Source organism: Psammomys obesus, unplaced genomic scaffold (genome assembly GCF_907164565.1).
Source record: "Psammomys obesus unplaced genomic scaffold, mPsaObe1.curated_primary_1811, whole genome shotgun sequence".
Lineage (NCBI taxonomy): Eukaryota > Metazoa > Chordata > Mammalia > Rodentia > Muridae > Psammomys > Psammomys obesus.
Genome location: NW_026596117.1, coordinates 10,818,583 through 10,838,229, shown reverse-complemented (window position 1 = coordinate 10,838,229; position 19,647 = coordinate 10,818,583). Strand labels below are relative to the sequence as shown.

Sequence of the window (19,647 nt, the reverse complement as noted above, 5' to 3'; positions counted from 1 at the left end):
TGGTTTTTCTAAATGGCTGACATAACTATGGACGAAAAGGCCAAGCATCCACTCCTTGTCAGGAAAATCTCAGCTCTGGAAGCTGCAGACCTGGTCAAAATCTTTAATTATAAAGTACAATAAGAGTTCTAAAAAAAATAGTGAATTAATTATTTTTCTCATTGCTGAACAAAATGTACCCAACAAACAACTCAAATAAGGGGTTGCTTTGCCTCACCATTTGAGGGGATGTCCACGATCATAGCAGGAAGATCATGGTGACCAGAGCATGCGCCGCTAGTCATATTGTTTCCACAGCCCAAACACATACGCTGTCACCTTTTCCCCATTTATTCTCTCCAGGAACCCAGTCCATGGGGTAGTGCAGAACAGGTCTTCGCTCACAGCTGAACATCTTAGAAACACTGTCACAGACACACCCAGAGGTGTGTCTCCTATGTCTTTCCAAACCCATTCAAATTGGCAATGAAGACTGACCACCAAAAACAATTCTAAAACACCAATAGCTTCCTTTTTAAAAAAATATTTAATTCTCAGTTTCTGGACTAGAGAGTTCAGTGGTTAAGAGCTCTTGACCCACTTCCACGTCCATGCTTCTTGCTCACCTCATGAGGTGATTCCTTCAGGATTCTTTCAGGATTCCTTCAGCTGAAAATGACAACATCCCATTCCAAAAGCTTCAGCGAGATACAAGGTTTGGAAGTTCACGAGCCTGAAATCCACAAATGACTGACTTCACAAGTGGAATATTTGGTGAGATATTGAACCTTAATGTCTCACAAAAGAAGATGCTTAGGAAGAGAAAGGGGACAGGAAAGAGGGAGGAAGGAATAAAAGGGAGATGGGAAAAAAGAAAGAAGGAAGGGAAAGCAGGAAAGGAGGGCACAACCACAGGAATTAAGCCCAACTACCATCCATGACTACCACCTACGATGCTCTGCTCAGCTGATCTAAGACCCAACGGCTTCTCCTGAACATGAATCAAGAGTGGCGAGTAGACGTTTCCCCACAGAAAATTCTAAGGCTGCTATAAAGAGAGTAGGGAATGGATGCTGAGGTTGGGAACCAACAGATGTCTACCAAGGTCATATCCATATCGCCAAACCAGAGAGGCGGCATGAATAAGTTGCAGATCTGGCTTCAAGCAAGAAGCTTAATAATTATTTTGTAAATGCTGCAATTTAAAGCTACTTTGCTGAAGCATGTGGCATGCCACCAGGCAAGTCCCTCTTAGCCCTGAGATCGTCTAGTTGCAGATATATTTCGGGTGAACGGTGAGTTTATGTGAGAATTCTGTTCCTTTGACAGCTGGTTTGAGGGAGCACCACAGAGCCCACACAGGCTGGAAGCCTGGCTCTTCTCTTGTCTGCCGCACCTGAAAACTCGACACCAGCACAACTTCAACCAGCTACAAACTCCTCAGGTGGTTCAGATTTGGTTGTGAATGAAGTACACTTGAACATACCAGCTCACAAGCACCTCATTTTGGTTCTGGCTCAAGATGAGACAGTGGTTATCCACAGGACTAGCTAGCTAATTAGCAGCAAATGTTCCCTGCTTATCCCCAAGGCTTATTTTAAGTAATGTCTCTCTTCTCAATTATTTTTCTTAAGGATTTTAATATCTTAAATTTCACACTTGATATGAAGCAACAAAACTTGCCAAATATATTAATTGAACATCTGTTAGTCTCAACCCTGTTCCAGCTTCCACTAACCTCATCTGTCCAGAGCTAGAGCTTTTTGATAGTTTTTCTTCTTAATTTATACATGTATGTATAATCTCTCTCTCACACACACACACTCATAGATAATCCTTATAGACCTAATTAAACAACCTATACTGTTTACTTGCAGCTCTATGTTGAGAAATGTGGAGCTAGATTCATTAGGAAGGAAGCTGTGATCAATTAATGATGCCTGTCTTGAGCACAGGAGGAGAATATGGTACGCATTCTATAGTCCCAGATACATCCTAAAGTCAATCCTAATCATACTCTAAAGGGACTCTGGGAGTTCCACCCAAGAGAACTCTGTGTTCAGTTTCTTCCCCAGACAAGAAGGAGACCAGGACACAGGTTGCTTCCAGCCCAGAGGAATCACCAGTGCTGAGCTAGGTACACGGCACAGGTAGAGACAGAACGGTCATAGGCTGCAAAGCATATTGTTAAAGTGAGGCAAGCCAGGCAAGCCAATTACCAACCCAAAGGGACTAGGCATATGCAGAGGGAATCAAACTTAAGGAAACAGGAAGGAACCAGGGAAACCAGATCAAAACAATAGGGTTCAAGCGAAAGAATAGGAGGTGGAACCTGGAGGAAGTCCCTGGGCTGTGGGCTCACAGACACAGCTGCTTATGGGGTCTTAACCAAGTGCCCAGGTGGAAGGGAAGCCATTAAGGGGAAGGCTTAGCTCCTCCACTGAGCATCAAATCATCTCGCTCTTGGACCAGTTCTAAACTGGGCATTGGTGCTAATGACTACAGTCTGAGATATTCCCCAAACCCAAGCCCATTTACGTACCCATATCTTAGAATTGCACCCAGTGCTGGATTTTCTATTCCTCTCTGCTTCTGCCAGCTCCTTACCCCTTATCATTGTGGTACAGAAATTCTGTACCTGAAGCCATGGCATTCCAGTTAGCCACCAACAGACTTCACTGGTGTTCTTCATTTGTTCTACAAATAGTTTGGGATGGAGGAAACCTACTGGCAAATGGTTCCTATCTTCACAGACCTTTCAGTCCAGTGAGAAAACTGATGCCAGTACAGAACCCAGACAAATAAGAGTAAAATTGTAACTGTGGTAAACATTATAAAAAGAAAGCACATTCCTTTAATAGAGCTATCTAACATAGAGAGGTCAGGGGATCCACTTATCCACTTCCTCACCCATTCATTCAACAGATAGTAAATACTGAGTGCTCACCTTCCCAGGCTAGGCTCTGCTGTCCTGTTGGGGATCTGGCGATGAACGAAACAACATCTCGGCTATCACGGAGCTTGTATTCTAAGTACAGAGTGAAATGGACAAATATTTAAACAATTGGATGAAATTATAAGAGTTATCTATCAGATTCAAATTGCCGTCATGAGATTAAAACAAGGCAACACGGATTTTGAGGTTATTGGGAACATCTTATGAAGGGATACACGTGACACAAAGGAAGCCAGCTTCATATTTTGCGGTGCTGTGGAATTTTGACCCAGAAGGAGCAGTCATTAGAAAGGATGAGGCAGAAATGAGCTCAGTCCCTTCTAAGGGGTGTTAAAAGGACCAGCAAGACTGGAGCCCAGAGGCAATGTCATCCTTATCCAATAAATCACTTGCGATGAACGTGAAAGTGTGCCAGACAGCCAGCTAGCGAATGTAGGCGTGGTTCTTCCGTCCCCACTCAGTAGGACTGTGATGGGAACGTGAGACTGGTCGCACATGCCTGTTTGGGTACCCAGCTAACTAGCCGTTGTGGTAAATAAGTGTGGGACCAGCTGGGGCCACCCTGACGCCTATCATGAGTGTGAATGCTACCCCTGATAACATTGTTTTGTCACTTCTCACTCCCACAAGCAACGGAGACAAATAAGTGGCTTCCTGACAGTGGCCCCTAGCTCTGAAGGAAGGAGACGTGAGTCTTGGGACGTTTCTGCATTGGACTCCTTCAAAGGTTCACAGCCATGAGCTTCCAGGGGGCTCCAGGAGCATCCCATCACACTCCTCTATCTGAAAATATAATTTTTTCTTGTGGTCCATTAACATTTCAAAAGGCCCATGGATTCAAGACTGTAGTATGTTATTGCAATTCGCAGTAATGAATATCTGATTTCAGATGTAGCCCAAACTTAAAGTGAGGAGCATCTGTGTTTTGTCTGTGTCTAACCACGGGACCCTGAAAGGATTATCCCATGTTCTGCCTGGAGTGATTTCTCACCCAAGTAAAATTCTTCCCGGTGTATATTGTATATTCTTGCATAGTGTCCTCTCAACTTCACATTCATCCAGATACTCAGAATATTATAACCCAACTTGACAATAAAGTCTTCGCAGATGTTAGTAGTGCAAATGAGACCCTCTTGAACTAGTATGGGCCATAAATCCAACTGGTATCTTTATAAGAGAAAGGACCTGGGCATGGTGACACACACCTTTAATCCCAGCAGTTGGGAGGCAGAGGCAGGCAGATCTCTGTGAATTCGAGGCCAGCCTGGTCTACAAACCGAGTTCCAGGACACCCAGGGCTACACACATAGAAACCCTGTCTTGAAAAACAAAGAGCAAAAGAGAAAGGAGAGGAAGTCTAGCCACGTGTATCTACACAGGGAAGGTGGAGACAGGGAAAGGGGCAAAGGAACACTGAAAACCAAAAGGAACAAAGAAGACACCAAAAAATGACTATTTTCTTAGAGCTTACAGAAGGGAAATGGCCTTGAATACCTTGATGTCAGATTTGGGACCTGTAGAACTGCAGGAGAATAAATTGCTATTTTAAGTCCCACTTCTAATCCACACCTCACCCACTGATTGTGACAATTCCTGGTTGCAGCCCTACGGAATGACGACAGTAGCTACTGGAATCTGTGGCCTGGCATAAGAAGAGAAAGGCAGCCAGCAATCTATACTTACATTAGCAGAGAGAGAGGCTGAGTAGCTATTGATGTGCCTGACGACCAGTGCTCTAGGTAAGAGACCGGTCTTGCACAATAGTTGAAAGTTGGACCTCCGTAAGGTGAAGGGAAAGGAGAAACAAGAGAGAGTAATAGAATATATGTGACAGGAATGCAGAAGGAGGGACTATTGAGGGGGGAGAAGTGACCAGCAAGATGGCCATGTTTGGTAGGGGGAAGGACAGTGCAAAAAGATGAGTAAGAACAAAGCGTATGAAAAGTCACAGTAAGTAAGACCCATTGCTTTGTATGCTAACTGCAAATTTTAATTTAAGAAAGAGTCGAGCCTTTGTCATCACGCTGAGCGTAGTTCAAACCCTGTCATTTACCAGGTACAAGCTATTCACTCTCTCTAATTGAGGACTTGGCATACAAGGCGGCTGCGAGTATTAGAGAGGGAGGCCACAGACGGGAATGCTGGAGGCCGGACATGGCTGCAGTCGGCTTCCCAAAAGGCAGAGTGGAGTCCAGCTGTCCCTCGGTGCCCTGGGACATGGGTTAGAGGACGCCATGGATACAATTTCCTCAAAATGCTTTACCTCCCGGGATATTCAGATTCCATATATTGGGTAATGTAGTAAGCGTAGCGCATATATCCAGACTGCTCTGCCATGAGATTACTTGGGAGACCCGCTGCTACAGTGGAAATGCTGCAGAAGTAACTGCTAGACGGTACTGTTTAGGGGGTGAGGATAAGAAAAACAGCTGTGGCGAACCAGGCACGGTAGTGTGACCCGGTGCTAGGGCTGCCAGAGCCGTGAAAGGCACGTGAGGTCAGCCAAGGTTACCTGGTAGACCTGTCTCAAAACAAAATTTTCAAATACAAGTAAAATATTTTAAAGTCTGTGTATATATAACAAAATAGAGACAAAATGTTGGTTATTTTTTTAATGTTTTTGAGCCTTTCATTGAATCTTTACATGCTGAAGCCAAGGTTGCTCAGAACCAACTGTGCATAAAGAGAGGCGGAGCCTGCTGGCTGCCTTGACCTCAATCTTGACTCAACTGACTCATCGGGCTCTCGCGCGCGTGTGTGCTCTCTCTCTCTCTCTCTCTCTCTCTCTCTCTCTCTCTTTCTCTAGCACTGTAATTACAGGTGTGTGCCCCCCCCCTCCAGCTTCACTGTCTTTTAAAATCATTCCACGTGAAGAAGAGATTAAAGACAGTGTGGAAATTTCGAAAGAAATCCATGGTATCTACAAACCAGAATTGCAAATTTTGACTTTGATAAAACTATACATATTATTATTTTATCCCACGCAATTAGTGCGTATCAAAACAAAAGTTGCACATCTTTAACTAAAATCACATATTTTTAAGATGGGAAAACCTGAGTAATAACAAAAATAAAAACAGCAATGCCTCATGTTTATACAGTATCTCCGACCTGAGGCCTTCCTGTACAGTATTTTCATAAACTGTCTGTGTTCCCAATTTCCGGCAGGTCACATAAAAGTGTTAAGCTGTCTAGGCCACTGGCATTATGGGAGTTCATCAGACTGACATGTAAGATTCAATAATAAACTCGGGTTTTTTGTTTATGGTTTTTTGTTTTTTCATCAAGTGTGTGTTACATGCAGGAAGTTCTGAGTGTTTTAGTCTTAAGGGATATTGCGTCACTCTGGTGTAACAAATATGAAAACTGAATCAAGGCAGAACCTAGAGTAAAACGCAGTCACGCCAAAGGCGTTGGTTATTAGGACGTGCAGCAAACATGTGTCAGAAGTCTCCTCTGTATCTTCAAGCTTATGAGTGTTGCAAGTGAGTGAACTGAGGCACAGAGAAAGGGGTAAGTTGATTCAAATCTGAGTGCGAGTCATTCACAGGGCTGGGTTCAAGCCAGCAATCTGAGTCCACTGCGATGGCCACCACACTCCTGGCGGGAAAGTGAAGCTCAGAGCATTTTCACCAGGCTCACCACCCCTGTGCTGTAGTCTGTGCTTGCACACGCCACAAGAACGTGCAGGGCTCTTGATACGTGTCACCGGTGGGCCAGAAACGTGCACAAAGATGTCCCGAAGCCACACCAATCGTTGGCAAGTGCTTCAGATGTCAGATACCTGATATGTTGACACAGTCTTAGGTGAGAAAGCCAAGTTTATGTTAAGCTTTGTCTCTGGGCAGTAAGTTTCAAGTCAAATATTTTATCTCCTTCCAATACATAATTCAATCTCTTTCAAAAAAATAGTCTATGCTACTATTTTATTGTGTGTTCACGCACTGTAAGGAAGAGATGTATACTCTAAAGCACCTGAAAAAGCCCTAAGAATTGGATCAAGTCCATTTTGAACCATTTATTACTATTTCTTATACCTTGGAATTATTTGAGGTCTCCATGGCTAAAATTATGATCATCTAGAAATACTTGAAAGCCTCAGTATGTGGCACCCGGGAAAATACAAAATAATCAAGGTTGATTTTTCTTTCATGACATCTAGACATCTCCTTATGCCTAAGTTGTGCCTTCTAGGTGTGGAGAGATAGACTCATTTTGAACTCAGGAGAAAATGGAACAACCGTCAAGGCTGTGGTGTCTGCAAGTTCAGAGACTGCATCTGCCGAGCTCTGGTTAAATCATGTGGGTCTTTGTCCTGTGCTACTTCCCTTTCGGACTCAAAACTCAGGCTTTTTAAGATGCATTGTCAATGAATGTTGGTCTTCAATGCAACATGCCATTCGTGGCTGCAGGTAATCTTTTCCTCACATTGTAAAGTTTCTCCATGTTTGTGTCAGGTGGAGTCTTAGATCCAACAATACTGCCGTTGCTCCCAAAAGGAGCCCCGTCCCACTCCCCGTTTGTTTTGATTTTGGCTTTTTTGTTTTGTTTTTCTGTTTTGTTTTTTTAGTCCGTCTCTTTAAAGGATGGCAGAAATTAATTTAGAACTTCCAGACATAAACAGAAACAAAACAAAACAAAACACAACAGAAAGGGGGCTACTTGCTCTGCGGAAACAGGCCTTATCTTTCATTCATTTGTTTCTATAATCCAGGAACCTATGACCCCACACACGTGCCCATCTGCCACAAAGGGTTGACTCAGTTTTCGAGGCATTCAAAGTTATCAAAGGACGCAAGCGGGAGGGGTGCCAGGGTGGGAGTGGACGTGCAGACAGAACCTGCGTGTGTAAGCATTCTTTCCAGAGGAAACCTGGCTAAAAGGCTGATAAACCCCAATCTCTTTTCACAGCTTGCCTTCAGAGCTCCTTAATGCACTCCTTCATTTGTTCATCAGCACTTTATGAGAAAATAAACAAAAACATGGCCTGCTTCCTCATTGTCAGCACATCAGGGCACTTCCTGCTCAGAGACCAGCCTTCCACCCCGAGAGTCAGCGGCAAGGCCTCTGTTTTGCCTGGCTTTTTAAGGGCTCTTTCTCAAGCTGAATTCCAAGAGCCTAATCAAATCTGAAATCCTTCTGAGTGGATTAGATGCCACAGGCCACTCCCCAACCCCTGGCCCCATTCTCTACAGGGCATGGGGTTGAAGTCTGGCCTACTGCTCTCAAAGAATCAGGAAATACGCTGACCTGCTATGATGAAGGCTGCTTCTCTCCTCCTCCTCCTCCTCCTCCTCCTCCTCCTCCTCCTTTCCTTTCCCCTCTCTTTTCTCTCTCTCCTCTCTCTCTCTTTCTCTCTCTCTCCCTTATTAGCATATAGACAGTCTGCTTCTAGGTTGCCTAGTAACCTATGATGTCATCACACATGTTGACTGCCAGGTGTGTGGCAGATACATCTGGCAGATGCGGTTTAGCTGTGCATGCACAAGTTATAAAAGGACCAACCTGCCACTTTGTCTCTCTCTCTCTCTCTCTCTGTCTCCCTCTCTCTTGCTCTCTCCCCTCTCTCTGTCGGGATGCCCCTCCCCCACCATGTCTGTCTGTCTGTCTCTCTCTCCTTTCCTCTCTCCATCTCCATCCAATAAACTCTTTTATATCATATTTGTTGTATACGCGTGGCATCATTTTAAAATCCTAACCTCCCTCTCTCTCTCTTTCTCTCTCTCTTTTTCTCTCTCTCTCAAGGAAAAGAGAGAAAAGAGTGGCCCTCAAGAAACACACACACATACAACTTAAAATTCCCTTTCTGCCAGGTCACTGTGATACCCTAAATTGCACACTTTTAGAAGCTTTTCAAACAAGTCTAGTTCTTCTAGGCTTTTCACTAAATCTGATGACTTCACCGAAGAGGAAAGAAAACCCATAGCAAATACGAGAGCTTGGAGGTGGGGGGTCGCGACCCTTGAATGTAAACTCCCAGGCAGCAGCCCCAGACCACTCTGATGTGAGGTGTCTTTGCTATTGAGAGGACGAGGGTGTTTGGAGAGTGGTGTGTGGACACAGAGTCTAGCTGGAACTCTGATGGGTGTTGTCATATTTCGATGACTCAGGGAATTGCTGGGCACCTGCCAGACTGACTTCAAGAGGCACGGACCTTCAGTTAGGAGCAAGGGCTTTGGCTCCTGACTCTATGACTTAGGCACACACTATCTTTGAGACCTTAGACAAGTGCCTTAGTGTCTTTCCCCTGGGGTATTGGGTGGTATGTGAAGAGCAGAGGCCAGTCATGCCAGGCTTAAGGAGTGTTAAATATTATTAGTGAGCTCACACATTTGTTACACTGTGAAGATTATGGGTATGAGGCAAAGAGGCTCATTTTGGTGGTGGTCTGGGTTAGTTTTGAGAGAGAAAGGTAGCAACAAACACACAACAGGAATTGGTAAAGTGCAAAATTCAGGGCAAGCTGCCTCTGTCGGAGAACCTGTGTAATAGAAGTTTATTCTCCCTGGACAGAAGTAAGGTAAGCTATTGGCAGAGGCCTGGGGCCTCAGCGTGCTTTAGAAGCAACAGCCTGGGGAAAGAGTGAACATTATCTGTGTGGTTTGTGGCCTCAGACACAGCCTCTGAGGTGAGACACACGTTCTCCTTTTTTAAAAAACTCCATAGCAGAGCATTTAACCATCCTCACAGTCCATAGCAGAGCATTTAACGTGTGGTAAACATCTATCTTATGCTACGTGGAGCTTAATTCCGTACCCCGTGTTAAGGCAACCATTTCATGGCCCTGTCATCATGTTGGGTACTTGTTGCTAGCCCAACTCATTCAGGCTTCCAGGAAACAAACCAGGTATGAGACTCAGTAAAGCATATGTCTAGCCTTCTATTCACTCGGGAGGGGATTATTTAATAACCAAGATGTGCCAGCTTCTGTTGTTGTCCTTAGGGAAATCCTGTGAAACCCTGAAAGGCCACATATATGCAGTGAGTACCTGCAAAGCCTCAGTACCATGAGGCACCCTCCTACCATGCATTTTTCTCCCCTAACTGGAGGGCTCTGCAGCTCATCTTTAAAGTTTAATTAAATTCTCTCATGGTGACAAGTGTGAGATTTCTCAACTTAAAATTAACAATAACAACAACCACACACATGTATAGGTTTGTATACATCTAAAACCTAAGCCTTTATCATATAATTTTCGGGGCTTTCTGCAGGCAGACATATCCTGCAGTAGACCGCTGACGCCTGTTGCTAGGAGCCCTCTCCACTTCTTAGGGTTTCCTGCTGCTCTGTTTCTGGTCTTAAGTGCGTTCCAAAACACCCTGGGATCTGTCAATTATCTGTAAACCAACTGACAGGTATCCAGCACAGACCACGAGCAGACACTTCTTCACCCTCATGGCTGCCCTCGGACGATGCTGTGAAAAGTAAAAGTTCATCATGTGTGGATGAGTGCCTGAGAGAGGGCTGCTCTGTGATTCCTGGGGCCAAAGGGCTGTTTGAGATTTATCACCACAGGGCTTATCAGCTATGAAGTGGCTTCCTCCATTTAAGCAGCAGCCTGCTTCCCTCCTATGGCTCCATAGCCCCCTCCCCACCCCCACCCCCACCCCCGTTGCCAAGTTTCCCTGAATGCTAATCAGAAGACAGAGGACACTCTGATCTTGGAAAGTGCTCCCCATGCAATCTGGCAAAGGCAGAGTGCAAAGACCAGACCTGGGTAACGGCACCTACTCAGTAAAGGTTCAATACAAAAATGACCACCACCCATGCTGTAGCTGCCTCCTCAAAGGGAAGTGGAAACAGGCTAGTCTGGGGGCTTTGTTTTCTACAGAAATTTTAGATGTTTAAAAATAATAATAAAGGCAATGCACATGCCTATGGATATTTAAAAAGGAGGGAAATTGAATCAGAGACCTAAGGATAACATGCATGGGCAGAAAGTAATTCAATGAAAAAATATGAGTTTCCAGACAGTGTGAATAGGGATATCTGGGGACTTATTTAGCAAATAAGACAATCAACAATAGCGTGTTCGGCAGCTTTTGTAACCAAGTTACCATAGCTTACTGGACAGAAAAATTAAATTAGAATTAGCAAGTCTTTGCTGAATTTACTGTTTATTGAAGCCCTTCCCAACTTCATAATGAACAAATATTACACATTCATATCTCCTCCCTAAACTTCACTTCTTAAAGTCTTAAGCAGGAAAAAATAAATCTGTTTTCCTGATCCTTTTAAGGCTCTGAACCATCAGTAATATTTACAAGAACCATAAAAGACAATCAACCAACAGACTGTTTTACATGAATGCCATAGAGTTCTGACCAGTGGCTTCTTTCAGAAAAATAAATAAATAAATAACCCACCAATTTCAGTTCTGTCCAGAGTATCACAGAATCTCAGAGGTGGAAGCATCCTCAAGACATCATAAAGGAAGCGAAATTTTGGAGAATATTCATACACGTGTAAGGGAACCCCGAGAGAACAATTCATGGCCCACATCAGTCAAGTGGGGATTCAGAAGGGACCTGATGCTGGCAGCAATCAGATGTGATAGCTCCCAGAAGGAAACAAAGATAAGAGGCTGAGCTAGGCTTCCAGAATCAAAGCTGAACTCAAAACCTTTGTGGAAAGCTAGCCTCCTGGGAATGCTGGTCATTTCAACCCAGCACAACTGCATTTGAATTCTTATTCATTAGCAACAAGCCTGTTTTTCAGGCTAATTGCTAAGGGTCAAGTTCAGACACAAAAAGCATAGGTGTGTGGGTAGATATAACCCCGAGTGTTTATCTCTCGAGCACACACGCCCTGCTGCAGGCGTGTGCCCAGTGTCCCAGCAGCTGTAGGAAGTTGTTTATCTAGCCTCTTGACCTCTGTGGAGTGTGAGGAGACAGTAAAAATCACAGTTTTAAATTATAGGCATCCTCTGGCCAGCCCAGCGTCTTAGCATGAGTCAAGACACCCTGATGAAGGCATCAGAAGGCCGAGAATGAATGACTGCGCCCCAACGGCATCTGTGAAGACAGCCCTGACTTACAGTATTTGTGCCCAAATGCAAGTCACCCATTCAGCACTCAGAACAGACTTCCTGGGTTCCTACAAATAAAAAAATAAATAATTTTTTTTTAAAGGAAGATAACTATTCTCACAAGGAAGAAAGCTAGACCAAAGCTTGAGAGTCATACTGCTCCTGATCTGCCGGGTCCCCTGCTCCTGCCTGCAGGGACTGCACTAATTTGCAAGTGGGACTGATCTATCAACCTAATCGCTCACGAGAAATAATAACAATGTCATTAAGAAAGTTTCCAAAACAAGCCAGTTCCTGCTTGAAAGTCAATCCCTCAGAAGCATGCGAAGTGTTACTTTTGTTATGACATTTGGGTGAAGTCACAAAAGGTCCTTTGGTCTTTCTCTGTCAACGTCAATGTCCCCTGGGGACCCAGGGTAGAGATCTCAAAAGACAAAGGAAAACAAGTGGAGGTCTCCAAAGAGGAGGGGGCAGACAATAATAATTTTTAAGAAACGTGGATAGCTTCTCCTTTAAGCCCGGAATAATTAGAAAACACTGTATTTCTTCCTTCGAAGGATAAGTTTGCAACCAAAATCAGAATGTGTGCTCACACATATCTGAATCATGCTAATTGATCTGGTATACCCCTAACCTGATAAATACTTGTAAACTTTACTACTTACCTTAAGCTAGACATGCAGACTCTATGCATACAATGCAGTGACCTGAGGTACAAGAGCTAGAATAAAATTTTATTTCTAGTTGGCATTGCTCATTTGTTGCAAGTATTCATATAAGAATATATTTGTAAGTATGTGTCCTGTTGCCAGAAATACCAAGATTGACATATATACCTCTTGCCTCCAAGGAACTCTCGATCTATTTGTTTTAGAGCTAGCTCATTCAATATGATTTTCACCAGTGATTTTTTTTTTCCTGTAGTAAGAGGCCATTTGTCCATCAGGCAATGGTGTGGCCAGAGATTTAAAATCTGAAATTTCTCATTAAGAAGTGGGGCCCAGTTGGGGGTCATGAGGTCATTGGAGGCACTCTCAACATGGATGAAGGAAGTTCTTTGGGACTCCTGAGTTAATTCTTATGAGACAAGTTGTTCTAAAAAAAAAAAAAGTCAACCCCTGGATGGCTCTTCAGCTTCCAGTCTGACCAAGTGTTCTCTCCCTCTGTACAAGCTCCTGTGGCTATTATACCTTCCACTATGAGGGCTTCAGCAAACCTGAGCTGCTACTGCCACTGCTGTGCCTTCAATGTCCAGGCCTGGACATTAAATAGGCCTCTCTTTGGACAGTAAGTTCCAGGCCACTCTGGGCTACAAAGTGAGAGTCTGACTCAGAAAAACAAACAAATAGAAAAACAAGCAAATATTTTTTTTTCTTTAAAAAGTTACAAAACCTCAGGGACTTTGTTTCAGTAACAGAAAATGGACTAATCCACATACAGATCTATGGTGATAGACATGAGTTTTCTAACTTCAAGTCATTATCATGGAAAGTTACCTACTAGTTCATGAATGTTTTCTTTGTTGTCCCTTGGAAAGCTCATTGAAAAAAAGAAAACCTTCTCACTTAATGTACCTTTCAGAAGCAGCCAGAATATTGTTACTCAGTTTACCTAATCACACCAATAAAAGATTTGGGGGCTACTTTTAAAGGTCAAATTCATTTCCCCAAAGTTGAAACTAGCTCATCTTGGAGGTTTCTCGTAAAGAAAGCCATCACAATTTCAGAACCACTTCCAAGTATCAGAATTGCTGTCTTTACTCCTCCCAAAACTAACCACTTCCTCCTAGATGCGAAAGTGTGGGTTCTGCTAGTTCATCCTGAAAACCAAAGTGGCAAGTGCAAGGTGTGGAAAAAGCATTACAATAAAGACCATTAAGCTCTCAAGCATGTGTTTACTGTGGAGAGAAAAAGCTTCAAGAATCAGGCGAGGTACAAGAATCAGGTACGTCGCAGCAGTAACTTAAACGGTAGGTGGTGTAACTGTACAGCTGCCTGTAATGCAGTAAGCAAGGCCAGGAAACGGTTTTCAAACGGTGAAATTCCCAAAAACTCACACAGCATTTTGTGTGCTGGTTCACTTTTCTAAGCAGAGACCACGACTTTGGTATAGTATGTTGAAACTCAAGAAAAAGGTTAAGATGTTACAGAGTGTCAGAATACCTAATTCAACGGGAAGATGCTCAAGTTATACTGGATGAAAAGGCCCGATGGTAGAGGTTCTTCTGTGTTTGTATGCTTGAAAATACTGGAAAAGTATATGCACCAGTATGTTGATGGGAGAAAATCTCTAGTGGTAGAATTAAGTGTAGCTACACACTCACCAACACACTCACCTATATTCTCACACACAATACAAACTCACACCGTGGCACTCACACACACTTCATAAGACATACACTCTCAAAACGAACACAAAAGAATTCTGAAAGAAAACACAGCAGCAACTCCTGTGTTTGTGTGTGTATGTGTTGTTTTGTTTTTCTAGTTTTTTAAGACAGGGTTTCTCTGTGTAGCCTTGGCCGTCCTGGACTTGCTTTGTAGACCAGGCTGGCCTCAAACTCGCAGAGATCCGTCTGCCTCTGCCTCCCTGAATGCTGATATTACAGCTGGGATTACCATCCTAGGCTAGCAGCTCCTCTTAATGGTGCTGTTCTTTATTGATTGATTGATTAGCCCAGATACATGTCTTTTTATAATCCTTAACGTGGGGGATAAGAAGATGGCTGAACTTTACTGCTCACACTTGCTGCTCTTCCAGAGACTCCTCACTGGGCAGCTCACAACCACCTGTAACTCAGGATCCAGAGGCTCTGGTGCCCTCTTCTGGCCTCTGCTGGTACACACACCTTTGTGGCATACCCTCACACAGAGACCTATAAATACAAACAAACCTTTTTAAAAATAAATGCTAACTAGAATTTTATTTCTGCAGTAGTTAGATGTGAATTTAGTTGACATGAATCCTTTGGTTAGTTTTTCAGTAACGGGGACAATCCAATCTCTGACCTTGAGTTTTAAAACCCACATAGTGGTCACTGTGATTCTGTTTTCATTGTCTTTCAAGTTTGACAAAGAGGTGAAGTGGCTATGAAAAATAATGTCAGATACTCACTTATAAGCGGATATTATCCATATAATATAGGATAAACCTACTAAAATATATAGTCCTAAAGAAGCTAAACAACAGGAGGACCTTGGGGAAGAGGTTTGATCCTCATTCAGAAGGGCAAACAGGACAGACATCTGAAGTAGGAGAAGACAGGGAACAGGACAGGAGCCTGCCACAGGGGGCCTCTGAAAGACTCTACCCTACAGGTTATCAAAGTAGATGCTGAGACTCATAGCCAAACTTTGGGCAGAGTGCAGGGAATCTTATGAAAGAAGGGGGAGACAGAAAGACCTAGAAGGGACAGGAGCTCCACAAGGAGAGCAACAGAACCAAAAATCTGGGCTCAGGAGGTCCTGCAGAGTCTGATGAATCAACCAAGAACCATGCATGAAGAGAACCTAGACCTTCTGCTCAGATGTAGCTCATGGACAGTTCAGTCCCTATGTGGGTTCCCTAGTAAGGGGAGCAGGGGCTGTCTTTGACATGGACTCAGTAGCCAGCTCTATAATTACCTCCCCCTGGTGACGTGACCTAACTAGGCCACAGAGAAAGAGGATCCAGACAGTCCTGATGAGACATAAGAGTCTAGGGTCAGATAGTAGGGGAGGAGGATCTCCCAAATCAGTGGACTAGAGGAGGGACATAAGGGGAGAAGAGGGAGGAAAGGTGGAAGTGGGAAGAAATGAGAGAGGGGCTAGAGTCAAGATACAAAGTGAATAAATTGTAATAAATAATAATAAAAGAAAAAAATTAAAGAATTTACTTAAAAAAAAAAAAGAAAAGTCTTCCTCCCTTCCCCAAAATTTGAATTTGTGGATAGAATATCTTCCTTTTTGTTCTCTCTTGTGTCTTTGTTTTCTTTTTTGCTGGCAGTCGAGGTATTAGATTGTTTTGAGAACAGTCTCACTACAGAGCCAAAGCTGCCCTTGAACTCATGATCCTCCTGCCTCGGCCTCCCACTCCCAATTGCTCGGGTTACATCATCTTCACTTTTTAAATGTTTTTATTATATCCGCTTCTTAAAACGTTAGTTGGGGCTGGAAAGGTGGCTCAGTAGTTAAGAGCACTTGTCTTTCTTGTAGAGGACCCAGGTTCAGTTTCCAGCATACAAAAGACAACCATCCATAACTCCAGCTCCAGGGAACCCAGGGTCCTCTTCTGACCTCCACAGCTCCTAGGCACACGCATAGTTTAGTTCAACTACATGCGTGCGAGCCAAACACACATACCATATAATTTTTTTTGCATTAGTATTGTCCAGTAGCAAATGTTGATAGCTGCGAAATGAATCATAAAACAGTCACTAAATGCCATCAGCAAAATGAGTTCGATGCTTGCTGCTGTGTTTTCACACACGTGTTTTCGACTGTGCAAGAGATTGACCCAGGTGCTGGAGAAGAACTGGAAATCTCACAGATCTGGGGAGGGGAGAAATAAGTCAGACAAAGAAAAGAATGAACGAGCAGGATCCGGCCTTGAGGTCCTCGGGATGCGCCCTGCTCTGCCCCCCTGTGAAAGAGGCGGGGAAGGAGAAGGGCCTTGCAGCCATAACCCAAGATGACGGTGACCCCAGCTACAGTCTCAGCCAGGCCTTCTGGGCAGTCTGTTGAGAAGCTTCACATTAAACGGACGTGGCCAGCTCTGCCCTCCTGTCATTTCCAGTCACCAAGTCAGCACAGACTGGTGAGAGAGGAGCCTCCGTGTGAAAAGTAAGGCAGAACCCAAGGGTAGAGCCACTGGAGGCTGGCAGCTGCTGCCCCCAACCTTGAGAGGACTTCCAGGAGGCACATTCCCATCGTTACCATAGGGCAACTCTTTGCTCCACACCTATAGATCTATTCGGTTGTTCTGTATGACTCAAAATATGCTTATTTCTGATTAAAAAAAAAATCAGTCTGATAAGAAGTGAACCAAGATCACAAGCCAATCCCTTCTCCTGGGGCAGAGGAGTCATACTTTATTTAGTCATAGCTTTTCCTAATCTGTGGGGCCTAGCAGAGCCAAACACTCTTGAGAGGTGAAGGCGGGAGAGTCCTTGAACTCAAGGCCAGCCAGACCCTACACACCCAGACCCTCCTCAAAAGTACACACACATGTATTTTATACATAAATGCACACATCTATAAATATATACCCTAATCAGAATGACGAGTTCAAACCAAAACATTTTAGCAAACTGTCAAGATTTAAAAAAAAAAAAATCTGTTGCTTAGAAATTTATACTTTCAGAGCTTTGATTTAAAATTCATAATTTCTTACCACTGCAGATCCACCGAGCGTTCCAAAGCAGCGATTACTCATGGCAAAGACACAGAAGCACACTGGGACTCGCAGAGAAGATGAGCTAAGACTCAGAGTTCGCTGACGCTCTCGGCTTCGGTCCAAGGAACTTAACTTCCGTGGCGCTCTGTCTCAGATACGAGAGTCAACGGGAAAGATGAGAGGCCGTATCCCCACAGAAGCAGAGAGGGAAGGGGCAGAAGTGAAAACCAGGGGAGTCGAGCCGGCCTTTACGACCTAAGCAAACAGGACTTCTGGAAAACATCCGCTCGATGGAAAGAAGCAGATGGTTTAAGCAACCGGGGGACTGTGCCTGGGAGTGTGAGTGTGAGTTGGTGTATTTGGGTAGGTGGACGTGTTTGCGTCTGAGTGTTGGTCAGAATACAGTATGTGTCTGAATGTGAGTGTGCGGGTGGGAATGTGGGTGTGTGACAATGTGTCTGAGTATGTGTGAGTCTCCTGTGAGGGTATGTGTGTGTGTGTGAGAGTGTGCGTGTGAATGCGTGCGTGTGCCTGAGTGTGCGTTTGCGTGTGGGAGAGTATATGTGAATGTGTTGGTGCGTGCGAATGTTCGCATTTAAGTGTGATGGTGTGTATGAATCTGAGTATAGGTGTGAATGAGTGTGTAGGAGAGTGTGAGTGTGTGAGAGTTTGTGTGGGAGGGTATGGGTGTATGAGTGTGAGTTAGTGTGTCTGTTAATGTGTAAATGTATAGTGATGCGTGTGTTTGTGTTCTGTGAAGATGAGTGTGTGGAACGATTACATGTGTGTCTGTGTGTGTTGGTAGGTGTCTCAGCTTGTGGGTATGTGTGCTTGATTTGTGTTTGAGTGGGGGGGGGTGTATGGAGATGAGTGGGGGGGGTCACTGTGTGAGCACATGTCCATGAGAGTGCGTCTAGCATGTGTGTGTATTTAAGTATGTGTGTGAGTATGAGTGTGTGTGTCTAAGTATGAGTGTGTGTGTGTCTAACATGTGTGTGAGTGTACATGAGTGTGTGGTGATGAGTGTCTGTGAATGTACACATGTCTGCTTGAAGGTCTGTGAGAATGTGTGAATATGTTTGAATATGTGTGTGAAGATATATGAGGGTGCGTTAGAGTTTTTATGTGTTTGTGTGAGCTGTTAGTGTGTATGAATGTGTGTATGTTTGTGTGTGAGTGTGTTCAGGGGCAGACTGCGCTATACTGAAGTGTTAGCCATCCTGAAACAAATCCTGCCACAAGCCTGGACTCCGGGCCTGCTTCCCGATAACTGGGATCCCGTGTGACAACAGGATTGTTTTCTGCTGTAACTAACGTGGCAAACCTCACTTCTGGGTTACTGTGCTTTACATTTCTTCCGTGTGCAAAACAGTGACCTAAAGCAGACAGTCTCCAGCACCTTAAAAATACACGGACCAGGCAATCTAAGGAGATAAGGCCAGCCTGCCGGCTCCACTCCTGCCCCTTTCCCAGGCACAGAGCAGGCTGAAACCCAGAGCCACGGCCGAAAGATGCAGACCAGGCCAGCGTGGGCGGCTTAGCGAGGTTCAGACAGACAGACAGACAAGCAAACACAACCCAGGCTTGGGGTGGAGCGTTTGCCTACAGGGCCTTAACCTCCTCTCCCAGACAAGGTCCCGGCTGACCGCGAAAAGCAGACACAATCAGGTGTGCGGGGCACGCTGGGAAGGCTGAGCTTTTCGGGCCCTGTGGTGGCTGCAGCTTGAAGTCTAAGGATGAGCGTGAGCACAGGGCGGATGAGGCTGGGCTTGTGTTGACACTCCTCAGTCCCAGTTGGCTGCGCCCAGCGCTGGCATAGTGGCAGGAGTCAGAGAGCCAGGGGGAAACGCCGCCCTTCTGCCCGGCATTTCCACAAACCCAGCGAGTGTTTGGCTTTCCATTTATGTAAAAAAACGCCCGGGGACCCCGAACCGCAGCAAGTCGTTAAGAAACCACAGAGGACAACTGAAGGGTCGGCTTTCATTTTCATCCCAGTGACCCTCACGCTTGTCACCATTATTAAGACATCAATTTCCTGTTTGCTTCCCTCTGCCCTTTAAGTAAGGGAAACCAATTCCCCGGAGGAGACTGGAGGGAAAACAACACGATGGGGCATTTGAAGCAGAAACATAAATGGATGAGGAGAGGCTCGGATTTCTTCACCCCCACCCCCAAAAACAATAACCTCAACTGAGAAAATCCATCCGAGATGGAAAACTGTGACTCTAAAACAAGGCGGGTCTGCCACAAACTGCGAATGCCTTAGCTTCAAGGACCTGGTAGATACACTCATGGGGGGGGGGGGGGGGG

The 19,647-nt window shown here is 44.6% G+C and overlaps 1 long non-coding RNA gene across 1 annotated transcript; it reads right to left on the bottom strand.

Annotated features, from left to right (window-relative positions):
* Window positions 1-677: 677 nt before the first annotated feature.
* LOC129692736 (uncharacterized) lies at window positions 678-17,473 on the bottom strand. The gene is made up of 3 exons (XR_008722757.1): window positions 17,335-17,473; window positions 2,927-3,007; window positions 678-712 (listed from the first exon to the last, which is right to left on the bottom strand). It is a non-coding gene; the product is annotated as an uncharacterized LOC129692736 (long non-coding RNA).
* Window positions 17,474-19,647: the final 2,174 nt, after the last annotated feature.